This window comes from Nomascus leucogenys, chromosome X (genome assembly GCF_006542625.1).
Source record: "Nomascus leucogenys isolate Asia chromosome X, Asia_NLE_v1, whole genome shotgun sequence".
NCBI lineage: Eukaryota > Metazoa > Chordata > Mammalia > Primates > Hylobatidae > Nomascus > Nomascus leucogenys.
Window position 1 is genome coordinate 30,649,214 of NC_044406.1, and position 20,474 is coordinate 30,669,687.

The following is a 20,474-nucleotide window of genomic DNA, read 5'->3' on the forward strand; positions in this document are numbered from 1 at the left end:
TTTAATGACTGCTTTAGTAAAGCAGAAAGAGAGAAAATTTAATGTAAGCACTGATACTAAAAGTTAATTGCCGTCTTAACACACAGGCACCAATATTCCCCTAGCAGGAGTCTCTTAAAAAACACCTTTAAACGCAGAAGAGGGCACAAGCTTTCAAAAAAAAAAATTGCCTGTTACTGTTAAACTCTATTGTTCCCTGATGGAGTATAGAAGAAAGAAATGCTCCAGGAGAGGGAAGTGGATATGAATTGCCCCCTCCAGAGGAGCCAAACAAATTGGCTGTAGGAAGACTTCAAAAGCTGGACGAACAGAGAAGCTCAAAGACCTTACAGATTTGGGCTACTCGCCCTTGCTGGTTTTTTTTTTTAATTTCCCCTAAAATGAATATGGTTTAACTTGAGAGGAAATAATGGAAGGATGCATTTTTAAATGCTTTGATTCCCAGCTTTTTATTCTGCCTCTAACTAGCTATTACAATACCACTTAATCCGGACCTCAGCATTCCAAGTACCAAAGCATCTCCTCCCACCCACTGCTCACACGCTCCTGCATCAGAATAGAAGACTTACAGAAAAGCTGCCAGACCCACAGAAGAGCACTTTCCTCTCAACAGATGTCTTCCAGCTTTTAAGCACACACACACTCAGACACACTTGCCTACCTTAATAAGGTGTGCAAAAACCTCTTTCGGTCCCCACGGATGCTTTTAGTTCAGAGCAGCCAGCAATGCCTCCGCACAAAGCTTTGCCATTGCTAGTGTGAAGAGAAAGAGCTGCTGGGATGCTGAATGGCACATCAGCCAACTTTGTGTGTAGCAAAGGCTCTAAAGAAATCCTGGGCTGAAACTCTGCTGGATCATGGATTGGACTCAATTTCACTCCACAAACAGCCTGCATTACCTGATGGAGATTATTTCTGGAAGCACTTAGGGCATGTTTGTCTACATAAAGAGAGGGCCTTTTTCTTTCCTTAACAATTTGAAAAATATGGTAACAAACCAGAGACCTGACACTTTAAGGAAGATCATTTATTGTGAGCTCGATGAGGGCCTCAATGGTCTCTCGAAATTGCAGCCCCAGCATCTAGAACACAGTCAGCACTTGATAAATATTTGGCTAAATATTAAATGTTCAATTGATATCAGGTTCAAATTAGAATTTGCTAAATTATTTACACATTGTAATGAAAGTAAAAAATGCAAGCCTTGCTGAACAGCTCCAGAGGGTTAATAAGAGTGTGTGTGTGTGTGTGTGTGTGTGTGCGTGTGTGAGTGTATCCTTTTGTCATTCAACACACACACACACACACACACACCTGTATAACTGATGATAAATATACATTGTATCAATGAGTTAAAATGAAGTGTGCTATTCATTCACTGAGCAATGGGCTATTGCCTGGGTGTGGTGGCTCACACCTGTAAACCCAGCACTTTGGGAGGCTGAGGCAGGTGGATCACAAGGTTAAGAGATCGAGACTGTCCTGGCCAACATGGTGAAAACCCATCTCTATTAAAAATACAAAAATTAGCTGGGCATGTTGGTGCACACCTGTAATCTCAGCTTCTCGGGAGGCTGAGGTAGGAGAACCTTTTGAACCCGGGAGGCGGAGGTTGCAGTGAGCTGAGAATGCGCCACTGCACTCCAGCCTGGCGACAGAGTGAGACTTCATCTCAAAAAAATAAATAAATTTTTAAAAAAAGATTTAAGCAAACCCACTGATAACAATACTTAGAAAGTTTGTTGAAAACAGTATGTATTATTTGCTTATTGCCCTGGCAACTTCTAATATCATAATAGTTCATTATGATAGCCCATTCCTCAGTGAATGAACAGCACACTTCATTTTAACGCATCGATGTAATGTATACTTATCATCAGCTGTACAGGTGTGTGTGTATACAAATCCTTTTGAATGACAAAAGGATACACACACACACACACACACAAATTATTAACCCTCTGGAGCTGTTCACCAAGCCTTGCATTAAACCTGGATTGAATAAAAGACTCCCATTCCTCAAGGAAATTTTACTTCTTCTTTGATGACTTCTCAATAACACTAAATTCACAGGCATATTCTTTACATGTTACTGTCCCAAAGCAAAATGCAAGCTGGCATGGAACCAAGCCCAGAGGTTAATTCCTGAAGCCAGAGGAAAAGGTTCCAAAGTGCCCTACATCCCAAGGTCGCCCAGCAGATCCACACCTGGAAGCAGTCTCCAGCAAGCGCCTGTTTACAGGCACAGGTGTGTGCCTATCGGGACAGCTGAGGAACACACCTAATTTGATAGATGACATTCGGATATGGCAGGCTTTATGGGGCTGTTTATGACAATATCTGCAGATTACGATGTGCTTGTTTAATAAACAGAGTAATTAAGCACGCCCAAAACAAAACAGGAAGTTAATACCTAAGCGGTGCTGACGTGTTTATGTACCACAACTGACTAGTGTATTCTTTACTGCCTATTACTCCACTTCTTAATATCCACTGAAGGAATCCTCAGTCTGTATACACACATCTCCAAGTTATGAACATCAACTTCACGCATATCCTCAGAAAGACCTACTTACACCTGCAGCCTCGCCACATAAATCTACACCCTTAACAGGTATTCAAGAAATACTTGTCAAATGATCAGATAAATGATAAATGAAGGAGAAACAAACCAATATTTATATCTTCAAGATTGCTACTATGGGCATATAATTTTACAGGAGTTGCTACTTGGATTGTCTATCTTTTCAGTCTACATTTTTTCTCTAAAATATAATTGGCAGTTGCCTTACGGATAGATTAAATTTGATAGAGCCTGATACTTGAGGTGCTATTTCAGCACCATTTCTGTAATTCTGGAACTAGTTATCAGGCTTGGCAGACGCAAATGTATGCAGTTTTGATCTTCTTCCCGACTCTCTAACTGCAGATTTTACAGTTGAAGAAAGCAAGGGGAACTTTTATTTATAAATAATCAATACAATTTGTAAATAGAAATCCTTTCCCTCTGAGCAGCTCACAGCCAGCCAGCTCTGAGACGAAGGTAGGTCAGCTCTCTCTTGACTAATGGTGTGGTCTACATCACGGAGGTTACCAGACATTCCTTGGCAGAATGCAAATCAAACATCTTGAATGGCAAAAGGATCAAAGCACGGCATCTAAACATTGCTCAGACCTGCTGTTCATATTTTTATGCATCAGAAAACTTGAAAAAGAAATTCCAAGTGAAAGATAATGCACCTTCCACAGTGTATAATATTGAGATTTTTAGCATATTTTTCCCTCTGGGATTAGTATATTTTATTCCATTGTAGGGCAGCGGCTGAGTAGGGGTTTGTGGAGGCAGAAGACTTGAGAGCCTCCTGGCTCAACTACCTATAAACTGTTTGACCTTGTACAAGTCATTTAAACTTTCTGGTTTCAACTTCCACATCCGTAAGTGGAATTAATAATACCTCATCAAGTGATGAGAACTGAATAGATATTAAAGCACTGCTCCTCAAAATTTAATGTGATACAAGCCAGGTGTGGTGGCTCACATCTGTGACCCCAGCTACTTAGGAGGCTGAGGTGGGAGGATCATTTGAGCTCAGGAGTTTGTGACCAGACTGGGCAAAACAGCAAGACCCCATCTCAAAAACAAAAAACCAAAAAGAAAAATGCATCAAAAGTACAGAAAAAAGAAAAAAAAACAATAATTCAATACAAATGACATTAAAAATGCAGAGTTTAATTCATTGGACCTGCAGTGATGCCTGAGAGTCTCCATTTCCAATAAGCTTCCAAGTGGTACTGCTGCTCTGTGGACCCCACTGTGTGAAGCAAACATCAGTGGAAAACACTGTTATTCTTCCAAATGATAGTGAATTTCTGTCCTATTGCCATTTTTATTTGGTGCATGTTTTCCCTCAGTATCTACTCAACTGACAATTACTAGATGCTTGTCTATGGCAGGTGATGTGCAGGACATAGATATTTTAAAGTTTACAAAGACATTGCCCTGTCCTCAGGAAGCTTTCAATCTGTGTGAGAATGAAGATCACTTACCACTACAAACAGTTCGGACACGGAGGACCAAATCTACCTACCCCTTACGCTCACATAGCTTGCTGTCCACATTAACATGGTTTACCATTCCATTGTCTTCATTAGCATAACTTTCCTATCACAGATAACTCTTGGCCAGGCAAATAATTTGACTGTTCACTAAAGTAACTTCCCCAAACTCCCATCAACTCTTCAACGAAAAACATCAATAGAGTTCACACCTTAATACTCTCTGAGCCTCTTGGCTAGAAATCTTCACTGTGCTGTTTCCACCAAACATAAGTTGTAATATCATGATCCTTACCCAATCCTAACTGTGCCCCCACAGTGAAAGATCAATCTTAAACCAAGCTTCATACTCCCAATAAAATCCAACCTCACTTTTCTCCCTATGAAATACTACCAAAGCTTTGTCCAGGCTGTGGTCTTTCTTACCATAGTAAGCAATAAATTTAACTTTGTCTTATCAACAGGTTGTATTGGTGATGTTTAGGAAGCTGAAATTTCCCATATGGAAGAAATAGACATGGGAATCAACCGTATGTTACAAGGAGATAAGCAGTGGTGCCAAGGGGTGGATTAAAAGACTCTGGCTCCTTTTTTGTTGTAACAAATAAATATCCAATTTAATTATAATCAGTACATTTTTCTCTGCAAGCGTAGTTTAACAACAAGTCCCCTATTCTCTTATTTACTCACCCAGGCATTTGGATGTTATCACTGGTGCCATCATTGATTGTGATAAAATATTTGATAAGTTTTATGTCTTCAAGGCTTCACTGACAGCATAATACATGACAGTGACATTAACCCAGATTAAGGGAGAAGGGGAAATCTTTCGGTGGTTGTGATGTCAAAGCTAAAACTAGATGGAGGCCCAGAATTAGGGAAAATCCAGCATCCAGACAGACAATGTAAGATCATGGTATTTTCAGGGAAAAACATAAATCGGAGCAAAAGCTCAAACTGGGGAAAGAATGAGAAACAAACTAAGGGTCTAAACAGTCTTTTATGTCAAGTTAAGTAGCTTATGTCTCTGCTACCCAAAGTATGGTCTGCAGGCCAAAATCATTGCTATAACCCCGAGCACTTGCTAAAAATGCAGAATCTCAGACAGTACCCCAGACCTACTGAATCAGCATCAGTTAATTAAGAAAATCCCCAGGTGATTTTGATGCACATCAAAGTTTGAGAAGCACTATTCAAAATAATATGCTGGAGGCTATGGGAAGCTACTGAAGGATTTTAAGAAGGGAAGTGACATAATTGAATTTGCATTTTAGAAAAAAAATTACTCTGTGTCCATTCATTCCTTCAGGATATATATGCCAAGCATTGACCTTAGAGCTGGAAATTCAGCACTATTTAGAGTGGATTAGCTGAAACTCCCTATTCAGTATTCATTCAACAAACATTTATTGCATGCCAACTTTGTTTTTTTTGTTTGCTTATTTGTTTTTTGCTTTTCTGAAACAGGGTCTCACTCTGCCATGCAGGCTGGAGTGCAGTGGCATGATCCCGGCTCACTGCAACCTCCGCCTCCTGAGTTCAAGTGATTCTTGTGCCTCAGCCTCCTGAGTAGCTGGGATTACAGGCATGCACCACCACAGCCAGCTAATTTTTGTATTTTTAGTGGAGACGGGGTTTTACCACGTTGGCCAGGCTGGTCTCGAACTCCTGACCTCAGGTTATCCACCTGCCTCGGCATCCCAAAGTGCTGAGATTACAGGCATGAACCACCGCGCCCTGCCTGCTTGCCAACTTTCATTTGACTTTTCCAAAAGCTTGATTTGGAAATAATCCCACACTGATGGCTATGTTTTTAATGGAGTCAACCTTTGTTGTCCAGGACAAGTAACTGTTAAGAATATTCTAGCATACTGTACTCAAAGTCCTTAGCACTATCAGGCTGTTGGCTCAAACATGAAAGGTTTTTTTGATGTAGTTTTGTAGAATTTTTATTGCAATGGTATTTGCTGTATTGGAATTTGACCCACAGTACAAGTTATAGTACAAGATACCAATCAATATTCTTTTTGTTAATGAACAACATAAGATGTAGAGCGTGCCAAATCTAAACTTCAATATTAGAGATTATAGGATCAGTACCATTTTTTGCTAACATATGCAGAGGATTGTCCTTTGGTGACTGAAAAGGAAAACAATAAATTCTGAGTATGTGGAGTCTCTGTCTTTTTAATAATAGTCAGTGTCTTATTGGAACTCACAAAGACTTGGTGTGAAGAGCTCTGACAAGCTAGTTAGCCTATTTTATGCTGGTTTTATTCTTGCTTCCTATATGCAAACATGGTGAAGGACAGTGGGCAATGAGCTCGCACTTCTATTTTAGCGATTCTGGGTTACTTGGGCTGTCTCTAATCTACCAAGCCAGGATTATTATAAGGAAAATAACCAATGTAGCTAAATATAAAGTCATCACTTCCCTAACTCAGTTCCTTTGTAGCTGCAGGAACATTAAATTTCATTCAGAATTCTAACTCCCAAAAACCTGGGTACTCTAAGACCCTTAATGGTTTTCTTATAGCCTCGTAGGGTTTGGCAGGTGCCCTGGACATCTGGCAGATTCCCTGAGAGAACAAAAACTCAGAAGCTACCAAAGATTCAAATACTCCCTTCAGTACCCACCAACTAGGGAAGTTTAAACAAGACCGTGGGTTTCTTTATACTTTGTTTTTTTATTTCCATAATAGCAATGATAATATCTTTGTTGTAGAATTATTTGGAGGATTAAATACAATAAAATATTTACAGTACCTAGCACTTAATAAACTCACAATATACATTAGTTTATTTTCCCCACTCCCTTCTGGGTTATTAAGACCCCTACAAAACGCAAATTTATTTACATCACAGTAGTCACTAACATTTTTGAACAGTTGAGTTAATTGAATTAGGAAGCCTGTTATAAAGAGTAAGCCCTGAGTAAAGAGGATGTTTATTATGTTCTCTAAAGTATGTGAAGTGTGCGAAAAGAAGGTCCAAAAAAGGAGGGCTTGCTTGAGATGACTGACATCCAAGAAGATAGTACATCCTGGTTCTCAGAACCATTGAATGTAAGGGCTGAAGATATCATAAAACTATCCATTTGGCAGATGAGGACACTGAGGCTAAGTTCGGTGAAATAACTTGCCTAGGCCTTAGAGTGAGAACACTAGCAAGGCAGGATTGAAACCTAGTGAATGAGAGGCTTCAAAAAGAAAGAAAACAATGTGGACACAGGGAAAAGGGGAGGGAGAGCATTAGGACAAATACCGAATGCATCTGGGGCTTAAAACCTAGATGATGGCTTGATGGGTGCAGCAAACCACCACGGCAAATGTATACCTATGTAACAAACCTGTACATTCTGCATGTGTATCCCAGAACTTAAAGAATAATAATAAAAAAGAAAGAAAGAAAACAATGTGAAGAATGAAAGCAGGATAGGGAATGAGGGAGAGCTACAGCTCAGGGTGAAGTCTTCTTTCCCCTTTGCCTCTGTCCCCTTAGTAGTAAATATTCCTTGGGGTAAACCAGTAACATCCCTCAGCCTGTCATACAGAAGTGCCAGAGTGTGATCAGGCTATTCTGCCATTAAACATTCAAGATCCTCTACAACCATGAACATAGAAGAATGATTTATCCTTATGCTCTTGCTGTATCAAAGACTCTCAGAGATTTTCAGAGACATGCCTTTTCCATACTGATCAATGAAGATGGGTCACCAGAAACATCGCAGTCAAAGTGACAGTTTTTGTACTGCCTTCCCAGATAATTTTACAAGCTGACATGAATTTGAAGCAACAAGCTTTTTTTTTTTTTTTTGAGACGGAGTTTTGCTCTTGTTGCCCAGGCTGGAGTGCAATGGCACAATCTTGGCTCAATTCTCCTGCCTCAGCCTCCCAAGTACCTGGGATTATAGGCATAGGCCACCATGCCCAGCTAATTTTTTTTTTTTTTGTATTTTTAGTAGAGATGGAGTTTCACCAAGTTGATCAGGCTGGTCTCAAACTCCTGACCTAAAGTGTTCCACCCACCTCAGCCTCCCAAAGTGCTGGGATTACAGGCATGCAACAAGCATTTTTATGAAGAACCTGCCATTCACTCCAAGGTGACTTGAATTTGAATAATTTCTCCACACAGATGACTCTCAAATCTGCATCTCTAGCGGATGTGTAACAAGCTTTCAAATCTATCAATTCCAAAACAAAATTATTGCTTCCACCTTTACCCCTCTACCATCTAACTTGATCCTTCTACCATTTTCTCAATTCTATTCACCTTATCCACCTTGGACCCATCCTGGGCTCTTCTCTTTCTTTCCCACCCCATACCCCATTCATCAGCAAACCTGGTAGTGCTACCTTCCCAAAATACCCAGAATCCATGTACCTCTCATTGTTTTCACTGAAAGCTTCCTGGTTTAGAATCACCATTATTTCTCATTTGACTTGTTGCAATGACTCCCTCTGCTTCAATAGGTACTCTACTCTCTGTTCTCCACTCAGTGGCTAGAACAATTCATCTCCTTTCTTTCCCCAAATGAGTTTACTTAGAAAACTATCTTGAAAAGACAAAATCATAGAGATGGAGAACAGATTAGTGGTTGCTAGTGATTCAGGAAGTAGAATGGGAGATTGGATGGGTGTGACAATAAAAGGGTGGCTTAAGATAGTTCCTTTGTGATGCTGTAACTATTCAGTACCATGTATCAAGATGGGATAGTTGTTATATGACTCTAAACATGGTATAAAATTGCATAGAATGACAGACACATATAAGTGCATGTAAAAGCTGGTGAGATCTGAATAAGGCATAGATTGTATTAATATCAATTTCCTGGTTTTGATATTGTATATAGTTATGTAAGATGTGAGATCTGAATAAAGCATAGATTGTATCAACATCAATTTCCTGGTTTTGATGTTACATATAATTATGTAAGGTGTAACCATTAGCTGAAGATGAGTGAAGGGTACTCATGACCTTTCTTAATACTTTTTGCAACTTCCTGTAAATGTATATATATTTCAAAATAACAAGTTTTAAAAATACTGCATATACACGGCATTCCTCAAGACTATGTATTTTCTATTTCTTCTACCTGGAATGCTCTTTCCTCAAATATGTAAATGGATAATTTCTCTCCTTCCTTGAAATTTCTGTTCAAATGTCACCCCATAGAGGTCCACCCAGAGTGTCATACATAAAATATCAATTTTGGCTGGGCACGATGGACCATGTCTGTAATTTCAGCACTTTGCGGGGTGGAGGCAGGCAGATCGCTTGAGCGCAGGAGTTCGAGACCAGTGGTACTGAGGTAGTGAGGTACTGCTATAAAGATACTTGAAAATGTGGAAGCAACTTTGGAACTGGGTAATAGGCAGGGGTTGGAACAGTTAGGAGGCTCAGAAGAAGATACGAAAATGTGGAAAAGTCTGGAGCTTCCTAGAGACTTGTTGAATGGTTTTGACCAAAATGCTGATAGTGATACGGACACTGAAGTCCAGGCTAAGGTGGTCTCAGATGGAGATGAAGAACTTATTGGTAACTGGAGTAAAGGTCATTCTTGCTATGACTAACAAAGAGACTGACATCATTTTGACCCTGACCTAGAGATCTGTGGAACTTTGAACTTGAGAGATGATTTAAGGTATCTGACAGAAGAAATTTCTAAGCAGCAAAGCATTCAAGAGGTCACAGAGCATAAAAGTTTGAAAAACTTGCAGCCTGACAATGCAGTAGAAAAGAAAAACCCATTTTCTGGAGAGGCTGGCTGCAGAAATTTGCATATTTAACAAGGAGCCTAATGTTAATAGGCAAGACAAGGGGGAAAATGTCTCCAGAGCAAGTCAAAGACCCTCACTGCAGCTCCTCCCATCACAGACCCAGAGGTCTAGGAGGGAAAAATGGTTTCGTGGACCAGGTCCACCCCCCACCCCACCACTGTGTGCAGCGTCAGGACTTGGTGCCTTGCGTCCCGGCCACTCCAGTCATGGATAAAAGTGGCCAAGGTACAGTTCGGACCATTGCTTCAGATGGTGCAAGTCCCAAGCCTTGGCAACAGCCACTTGGTGTTGAGCCTCTGGATACACAGAATTCAAGAATTGAGGTTTGGGAATCTCAGCCTAGATTTCAGAGGATGTATGGAAACTCCTGGATGTCCAGGCAGAAGTCTGCTACAGGAATGAAGCCCTCATGGAGAACCTCTGCTAGGACAGTGTGTAAGGGAAATGTGGGGTTGCAGCCCCAACAGAGTCCCCACTGGGGCACTGCCTAGTGGAGCTATGAGAAGAGGGCTACCGTCCACCAGACCCCACAATGGTAGAGCAATCAACAGCTTGCACCATGTGCCTGGGAAAGCGGCAGACACTCAATGCCAGCCTGTAAAAGCAGCCAGGAAAGGGGCTCTACCCTGCAAAGCCACGGGGGTGGAGCATACCAAGACTATGGGAACCCACCTCTTGCATCAGTGTTACCTGGATGTGAGAAATGGAGTCAAAGGAGATAACTTCAGAGCTTTAAGATTTGACTGCTCTGATAGATTTTGGACTGGCATGGGGCCTGTAGCCCCTTCATTTTGGCTAATTTCTCCCATTTGTAATGGGTATATTTACCCAATGCCTGTGCCTGCATTTTATCTAGGAGGTAACTAACTTGCTTTTGATTTTACAAGCTCACAGGCAGAACCGACTTGCCTTGTCTCTGATGAGACTTTGGACTTGGACTTTTGCGTTAATGCTGAAATGAACTAATACTTTGGAGTACTGTTGTCAAGGCATGATTGGTTTTGAAATGTGAAAGGGACATGAGATATGGGAGGGGCCAGGAGCAAAATGATATGTTTAGGCTTTGTGTCCCCACCCAAATCTCATCTTGAATTGTAATCCTTATAATCCCCATAATCCCCATGTATCAAGGGAGAGACCAGGTGGAGGTAACTGAATCATGGGGTTGGCTTCCCCCATGCTGTTCTCATGATAGTGAGCAAATGCTCACAAAATCTCATGGTTTTATAAGGGTCTCTTCCCCCTTTCCTCAGTTTTATAAGGGTCTCTTCCCCCTTTCCTCAGTACCTCTCCTTCCTGCCACCTTGTGAAGAAGGTGCCTCACCTCCCCTTCATTTTCTGCCATAACTTTAAGTTTCCTGAGGCCTCCTCAGCCATATTGAACTGTGAGTCAATTAAACCTCTTTCCTTTATAAATTACCCAATCTCGGGCAGTTCTTTATAGCGGTATGAAAACGGACTAATCCACTCCCTCTCTTGAGATTTCTGTTCAAATGTCACATCATAGAGGTATGCCCAGACTGCTATATATAAAACATCAATTTCGGCTGCGCATGGTGTTTCATGCCTATAATTCCAGCACCTTAGGAGGTAGATGTGGGTGGACTGCTTGAGCCCAGGAGTTCAAGAGCAGCCTGGGCAACATAGTGAGACTCTGTCTCTATAAGAAAAGAAAAAAATATTAGCTGGGTATGGTGGTACATGCCTGTAGACCCGGCTACTTGGGAGGCTGATGTGAGAGGATCATCTGAGCCCAGGGAGGTCAAGGCTGCAGTGAGCCATGATCACGTCACTGCACTCCAGCTTAGGCAACAGAATGAGACCCTGTCTCAAAAAAATAAATAAATAAAAAATAAAACATCATGTTCCTGTCACTTTTTCCCTATCTTGTTAGTTTCTCTTTTCTTCTTAACACTTTAATACTTTCATTTGAAATACCACATATTTATTTTCTCCTTTCCTAACTTCCCATTACTATATGAGCTCCTTGAAAGGAGAACGTTTGTCTGTTTTTGGTTATCCTTCTACCTATATTAGTACGTGGCACACAATAGTCACTAAACAAATGTTTGATGAATTAATAAATGAGTGAACAGGTAAAGCTACTAGAAGGAACAGTCATGCAGATTGGCTTAACAGGAAAGGCAAGTCTGACCAAATGACATTCCTTGGCAGTATTTAAAAAAACTGGGAAGGAAAAAGAAAACTTGCTCCTGCTGCTTCTGTGATACAAAGAGAAACCTCATTATTAGCAGTTTTTTTTAATAATACACTTGAGCATTACCATGCAGAATGGTATTACGGACAGAACACACCACATATGTATAAAAATAAGTAACTTCCCTGGGAAGAATCAATACAGATAGTCCCCAGATTACAAATGAGTTGTGTTCTGCACATTTGAAAGACAGCTGCTTAATGATCTGCTAGATGCTCTCTGAACTTTCTGACTGGCTTCACTTCACCCCTACCTGCGCATTCAGTCATACTCTATTCCCCAGAATCATCAAACCTGTACCTAGCAGAGGAATTCAATGTAGTTAGATTTCATAGGTTAGTCCACAAAATAATAGTTCACTTATAAACGAGCTGAAGTATAGTGTAAATAATGCTGGTCTTACTCTGCACGTTGTAAGTAATTCAAATGCTTAGACTTGTGTCACATTTAATGGTATATTTACCTGAGAAAGGCAATATTAAACGTGCAAGGAAATGTGGGCCTTGAAGTCAAGTACACTTTGAAATCAAACTGTCACTCTGATACTACCTTTGTGATGTTGGTCCAGTTTCTTAACTTCTCGAAGCCTTAATTTCCTCAACTGTAACTTGGAGATAATCATTGAGACTACCCACCAGGATTGTTTTAGGATTAAAGGAGATAAGTCTTCAGCACAGACATAGTGTTCCATAACATTACATCTTATTATATTGAGCTCTTCCAGTTAGTCTGAGTAACAAATGAGATTTTATACATCATCGTAAACCAACAGTCTAACAAAGTCCCTGATACGCTGTTAATGCTAAATATGTCTGGTGAATGAATATTTAATAAGTACATTGATTCACATCCTGGAGAGGGATGAATAGGCATGAAGGACAGGCACGAAGGCCTTTAATGTCTGTGAGCCTATCCATCTATGACGTTTTCCCTTTACCTTCCACCCATTACCTTCTAATTCTCTACTCACGGGATTGCTAAAGGATCTCTCTTCCACCACCACTCCTTGTGCCCACAGTGGGAGGAGCATGAAGGAAATTCAAAAATAAATACCATTTATGTAGCATTTTTTGGTTGGAATTTTAGGGTCAATATTTAGTTTTAAAATGTGTTAAATGTACATTTTCATTAAAAAGAAAAGAAAACATGATTTATACAAGATAAGCATGACTTCTTCACTGCTGCATCTTTTTGATCTTAGTTTATAGAATCTCAACTGCAGCCTGGGGCCTGCCCCATCTCTGAAGACCCTGCTGCCCCAAGGATGAGGATGTGAAGTACCCTGCTAAAGTAATTCATTGGCATGACTACTTGGTTTGTCCTGGATTAATCATCTCTCTCAAGGAGATTTTAGTCCATTGGCCCATTCCTGTGCAAGATGCCTAACCTGATTCCTAGGCTCCCAAGCTAGAATGAAGATACTAGCTACAAGTCCTCCCCAATGCTAGACTAACATACAATTTTGATCTCTGGAATTCTAGTCAGTGATCCTACCAATTTGAGCTCTACCTCTTCATGGCCCCTAAACGCTGATATCTGCTTTCAGCCTTACCATATAATGCTCTTATCCTCTTCCTCTTGAAACAAATGTTAAGAACGACCAATCTTACCTTTGAAAGAGTTTAAGCACTTTTCATAATCTCTTTAAAAACTTTGACTGGCATCAAATCAAGCTCTGACCAATTACAGTTATGAAAAAAACCAAAAACTAAATTCCCTCAGAGAAAACAGAAAAGTATGGGAGCAACTTTAAGAAAACAGTTGGAATAATAACAAACTGTTACTTAATATTTAACCTACCTTTTCCTCGATGGGCTCAAGCTGATTATTTTCTTGCTTTTGACGGCTAGTAAATTAATTGGTTCCTCTCTTTTTTATCACCTCCTGGAACTATTAAGTTTTCCCTTGATGTTTTCTCATGCATGAATATGCCAGTACTACTTACACAGGTCTTGTAAATAAGTTTCAAAAGCTATTAGACCCACATAAATTACACAAAGTATGTTTCAGTCCCTACCAAATTTCCTAAAGCCGTAGTTCCTCTGTCCACATCAACCCATTCCCTTCTTTTATTATCCCTGCTTTAGCTACCTTGTCACTCAAACTGTGTAATTCACACCTGCTTTGAGCTGATTGGTTGATCTGTCCTTGATTGTCCCAGGTGGATTTATTCTCCTTTAACCTTCAGGTATGAATCCTGCAGGTTCTTACCTGGAGAAGGAGATAAACCTAGGCCTTAAATGCAATGCTCATTAATGGATAAATTCATAACTGGCCATGGTACCAAGAGTTACAGCATCTTCCTCTATTAAAAGCAGAGAAGCCTATGGGATGGCCAAGTCCTTGAAGGTGACAGGGGTTTGACAAAAATGGAGGGTATAAATGGGCTATATTATAGTTAATGATTTGAAGTCATTGTTTAGAAATAATTGCCTAGACAAGATAACTGATCTCTACAGACTTGCATTACATATATTTCTCATCACTAGACATAATTTTTATTATAGATTTGTCCCTCGAGGTCCTGAAGAACAAAGCATTCTCATAGTCTCCCAACAGGCAGCTTTCTTTAAGAGCCAAAGCAAGGCAATAAAAGGTGGGTATTTTATTTACTGCCCAATTCACATCATTTCTATCTTGACTCTGAGACGTGTAAATTCATAAGAGGAGGTTCCTAGACATACATATATTAGGTGATGCTGGTGATCCAAAAAGTATTGACAATTGATAAAGAAATGCTGAAGGAGGCATCAGTGATACTAGAAGTAAAAGTTTTAACAATAACAATAAATGAGGCCTCTCTCTGGGTCCATCTGTCCACAATCCCATGCCATCTGCCCCTTCTCTGGAGTTGCCATGGAAGAGAAAGTTCCGCTACTTCAGTTACGTAATTTCTATTTGGAGGAAAGATGGGGGTCTTTTTGTTAATTGAAGAGTGTTGTGAGATTTTTTTCCTTGGATTGTTTCATTTCATTTCTACTTATATTTTTTCCCACTTATAATGTGCATATTATTTTTGACATCAAGATAATGACAACAAAGAAAAAAACTATCTTCTCAATTTTAAAAGAAAAAATAGCAAGGAAAAATGATCAACCAAAGGATTTAATTTTAATATTGCGATAAGCTATTTTTCTTAAGGATTTTCCTCATAATCTGCGCTTTAGCAAGGATCTTCTCTTTTTTCCTAGTTTCCATCTGAGATTAGCTAATGGGCTGTACCCATTGATGTGCAGGCTGTAGCTCCACCACACCTGTTACTTTTGACATACTTTTATATTTCTCAGTAATTAAAAAACTAAGAATGGGCCAGGCGTGGTGGCTCATGCCTGTAATCCCAGCACTTTGGGAGGCTGAGGTGGATGGATCATCTGAGGTCAGGAGTTCGAGACCAGCCTGACCAACATGGTGAAACCCCGTTTCTACCAAAAATACAAAAAATTAACTGGGAATGGTGGTGCACACCTGTAATCCCAGCTATTCAGGAGGCTGAGGCAGGAGAATCGCTTGAATCCGGGAGGCAGAGGTTGAAGTGAGTCGAGATTGTACCATTGTACTCCAGCCCGGGCAACAGAGCGAAACTCCATCTCAAATAATATAATAATAATAATTATTATTATTATAAGAATAAATGGTAGCTTATTTTTACCTAAAGGTAGTAGTGGCTTCATGCCACAGTTGCTAATCTCTGAGCCATCTCACTATCCTTTGTTCAGCTTGTTAAATGTCTCTATACTTTTGTAACTAGCTCCTCATAGTAAATTCCTTCTTCCAGACCAGTTTTTCCCAACCTCACCACAATTGACATTTTGGACAGAATAATTCTTTGTTGTAAGAGACTTTCCTGTGTCCTGTACAGTGTCTACCAACATCTCTGTCTCTACCAAATAAATACCAGTAACACTCCTGCAATTGTCACAACCAAAAACGTCTCCAGAAATTGCCAATTTATCCCTCAGCATGCAGCAGAATCACCCCTGGTTGAGAACCACTGTATTAGACTGGAAGATCTTTATTTTTCTGACTGACTCCTAAGTGATATACTCCTTTCAAGTGCATATTTATACCTGTTATACGTTAAAATAAGATTGGAATAAAATAAAATCTATATATGTCCCTATAAAATTAGTCATATTGAGGTGATATCTACATCTCAATAAAACTAGTCATATTGGTAAACAATAAAAGCTTATTCGGCAAATGAATGAATATATTAATATGAAAAGAACTGCAAAACCTTGATCTACTTTTTCCAAAATTAGTATTTTATACTGTCCAGCTAATATTTAATATATTTTTATTTAATTAGCCATCATAGGGCCTTGGAAATACTTCATACATTGTGATGCCTTATATACTAAAGTAAGCAAAATTAAACATCTGTTAATATGGCTGACACAGAAAAACATAGTCAGATAGGCAGTTTTAGAGAGGAGAAATATACAATAATAGTTCTTCTTTTTCCCACCTCACATTATGAACAGGGAATTTTTTTCCTTAGCACTAACATCTCAGCAATACATAAAGATATCACATCCCTTATTTTGTATTTATTAATCCTTCTTTTAGTGCTTCTGTTGCTAATTTTTTAATTGACTTTGCCTTTACCGAATACTAGTGATAGGATTTATAAAGGATAATTAAGTCATGCACTAATTTAAAATTTGTCAAACTCACATAACAGTGAGTTTCAATGAAATCACACCAAGAATTCTCTGTATGCTTTGTTCCAGCTATAAGAAAACAATACCCAATTTCATCTAACAGATGAAAAATAAAGAAAGTATGTGAAGACAGTCATATTCAAGTTATTATATTATGATAATTTGCATATGTAGATATCCTTGAAATGCACATGGACCTTTATTCAAGATCTTTCCCTTATAATTCATAATTCATTTTTACCGTTCATACATTTGATAAACATATTTTAAGTGTAATATTTATCTTATCAATACGTAATGCATACTTAACAATGTGTAATATTGATCTTATCAATGTTACTGTACCAAAATTAAAAGTAGACCATTAAAGAAAAAAATCAAATTCCTCTTAATGTCATAGAAAAACATTCTTCTCTATTAAGATAAAGGACAACTTAATAAATCTAATATTTTCATAGCTCATATAAAGAAATATAGATAGGATTAGACAAATAGAAGGAACAAATGAAAGCCCAGTAGAATACCAGTGTTTTGAGCCTTAATTTAGGGAGTTATCAAATATGTACTTATTCATTTCAGGGAATTGTATGGTTTCAGAAATAAGAACAGCGACAACAAATGGTCAAACTTACCTGAATGACTGGTCGACTTTGGTCATTCTAAACTTAATAATCCTTTACTAATTCGGCTAAGTCTTTTAAAAAATTATCAGGTCATTGTTCATAATGATATGAGCAAAAAGGAAATGGAAATAGATCACAGGTCATATAATGGATTTCATTCAATTGTTATAAGGCATTTTGTGTTAAATATTTATCATTCATATTACATAGAAATATAATTTATGTAGAGGAATGTAATAAACATTACTCTTTTTAAAAACATCAGTTTCTGAATATGCCACAGAGTCTTAATTTGACTGAAATGCCCTCCCTCTCCCTTCTCTAAACAGTGAGCCTTATTTTGTGTTCAATAGCAACTGAATGTTTCCAGCACTGTGAAGCCTTTCTCAAGTCCCACAACTGGAGCTGTATCTGTCACCTATGATCCCACACCACCCTCTTCATCTTCTATTATAAAATACTACCATTTTAGACTTATACTCTATAGTGTTCTGATTTTGCCTATATGCCTAACTCACACATGAGATCACTAAGGCCAGAAACCATATGTTATTCAATTTTCTGTTTATGTGGCCAGTTCCTTACAACCTTGCTTATATAAAGAGGACATTCACAACATGTTTATAAAACTAAATTCAACTGAAAATTTTTAATGAGTTTGCACTGAGAAATGAGATAAAACTTGGAGGTATCTGCGTGATAACTGAAAAGCTGTGGATCAAACCAAAGATCATAGAGGTATCTTGGAATACACCACAGTTTGGAGGTATCAGAATGATTTGGCCAAGTATTTGTTACAGTATAGGATTTTGTTTTAAGGACATTAACTGTTCAATTAAAAAAATTGGACTTAATTTTATTTTCAGGTTGTGATACCTGATTTTGGGGTGTGTGTGTGTGTGTGTACGTGTGTGTGTACTTTTACATTTTCAGCAGCATGTGGCATGTGGCTTTTTAGGGTACACTATTCCTGTGACCTGTTGACATGACAAAGAGGTCACTGGAGAAAAAAATCACTCCTCATGAGTACAGTAGTATCCCAAGAGAGGCAGGTCACACTCACACATGACATAAGAATCAAGTTTTACTGAAAAATCATAGAGGTGTTTTTAGTAACGCAATTAAGAAAATAATCTTTTCTTATATATTTCTGATGCCTCCTAAAAATTATTATTATTATTATTATTATTATTGAGACGGAGTCTAGCTCTATCACCAGGCTGGAGTGCAGTGGCAGGATCTCGGCTCACTGCAACCTCCGCCTCACAGGTTCAGGTGATTCTCCTGCCTCAGCCTCTCGAGTAGCTGGGATTACAGGCACGCGCCACCATGCCCAGCTAATTTTTGTATTTTTAGTAGAGACGGAGTTTTACCAGCCAGGATGGTCTCGATCTGAGACTATCGAAGGTCTTAGTCAGGATGTTAGCCAGGATGGTTAGCCAGGATGGTCTCGATCTCCTGACCTCATGATCTGCCCACGTTGGCCTCCCAAAGTGCTGGGATTACAGGCGTGAGCCACTGCAACCAGCCTCCTAAAAATGATCTTATAGATCAGACTAAACAATTCGAATATTTTTAAGACATTTTTCTTATAACTATAATTCCAAATATTTATATGCATGCTTTAGGAAATTGAGTTTTTAAGTGAAATATTAAAGACATCTCATTTTCCTGTTACTTGATTAATGTTCATTCAACCTGTTGCTATATTGTTCCATTTTTATAAGATATACTGTAAGAGGCTATGTGTGAATAAGGCAACATACATGATGCAGCATTATTTTGTATTCACATTTTCAAGGTGTACAGAAAATTTTAAAAAAGATGTTAAAAAGGTAAATAAGTTCATTGTTAATTGGTATAGAAAGAGTGAACAAGAGAAAAGACTGAGTCAACATTTTGGCAAAAAGTCTTAATAAAAATTAGAAAATTGGGGAGTAAGTCAATGAAACATTGTCAAAGTCACTAACAAAAGGTGACTCCACATTATTATAATTCCCCTGTCAGAAAGTAGATATGGCAAACTTCTGACTTCATCCTCTGAAAATGAGGATCACAGAGGAGAAATAAGACTGGACAACAGGCTTCCAGCTGTGTTTCTAACCAGTATAATTACACTGGTTGGACATTAACTACATTTCTAATTCTTCTCATAATCCAAAAAAATGAGAGAGAAAAAGGAAGGGATAATTCTTTTTGGTGTTACAGTATCTCATTGTAGGTTTCCAAAAAGAAGTGACTCCTGACAACAATTGTTAGCTCTAAAGTGAGAGTCTGCAAACTGCAGCCCTCAAGCTGTATCTAGCCCATTCCCATTTTTGTAAATAAAGTTATATTGGATCACAATGACACATCTTCATTTCTCTATTGTCTATGACTGCTTCAAAATTCTAACAGCAAAGATGAATAGTTGCAACAAAGCCTAAAATATTTACTCTCTGGCCCTTTACATTTACATTACAGAAAACACTTGCTAACCCTTACTATAAAACAATGTTGCCTTTGGAGTCTGTGGTAAATTAAAAACAGAATAAAACTATTGCTCACATATATTTTATTTTCAAAGTAAAATTACTTTTCCCCTTCCATAGATATTTTTTTTTTCCTGGAAGGAGCTTCCAATTTCAAGCAAGAACAGAAGCAGAAGCACTCCAATAAGTGTGCTTGGTTACATGAATAACTTGTGATGGTTTGGATATACTTCCTGGCAACATGCAATGTTAGAAACCTAGAAATATGTCTGCCTGGTACTTTTAAGGGGAATATATAGAGAGCCTCTTTTGAAACTTTGAAAAGATTTATTTTCTATTCTGGAGATACTTTAGTATGGAGAGTTGAAGGTTGCATAAAATATAGCAACTAAGATAGATGGAATATTTATTCTCTAGGGAAACATTTGGCCCTAAGACAAGACATGTTGGAAACATATAAACAAGCAAATAAAATTGGCCAATATAAGTCTTGATTCATATATACTCATTAAACTATATTCTTAACGCTATTGAGAGGTGAGGCCAGCTGGACTTCCTGGGTCGAGTGGGGACTTGGGGAACTTTTCTGTCTTACAAGAGGATTGTAAAATGCACCAATCAGCGTTCTGTAAAACGCACCAATCAGCGCTCTGTAAAATGCA

The 20,474-nt window shown here is 38.7% G+C and overlaps 1 protein-coding gene across 2 annotated transcripts in view; it reads right to left on the reverse strand.

Annotated features, from left to right (window-relative positions):
- Positions 1 to 20,474, reverse strand: part of DMD (dystrophin) — a 1,770,560-nt gene that overhangs the window by 1,069,154 nt on the left and 680,932 nt on the right. The window contains exon 1 of one of the 2 annotated variants that reach the window (XM_030807550.1): positions 662 to 825. The exons of the other annotated variant lie outside the window; for it this stretch is intronic. The gene's annotated coding sequence lies outside the window, so the exon portion shown is untranslated. Of the gene's footprint in view, positions 1 to 661; positions 826 to 20,474 lie in introns of those variants that run through there. 2 annotated transcript variants of the gene reach the window in all.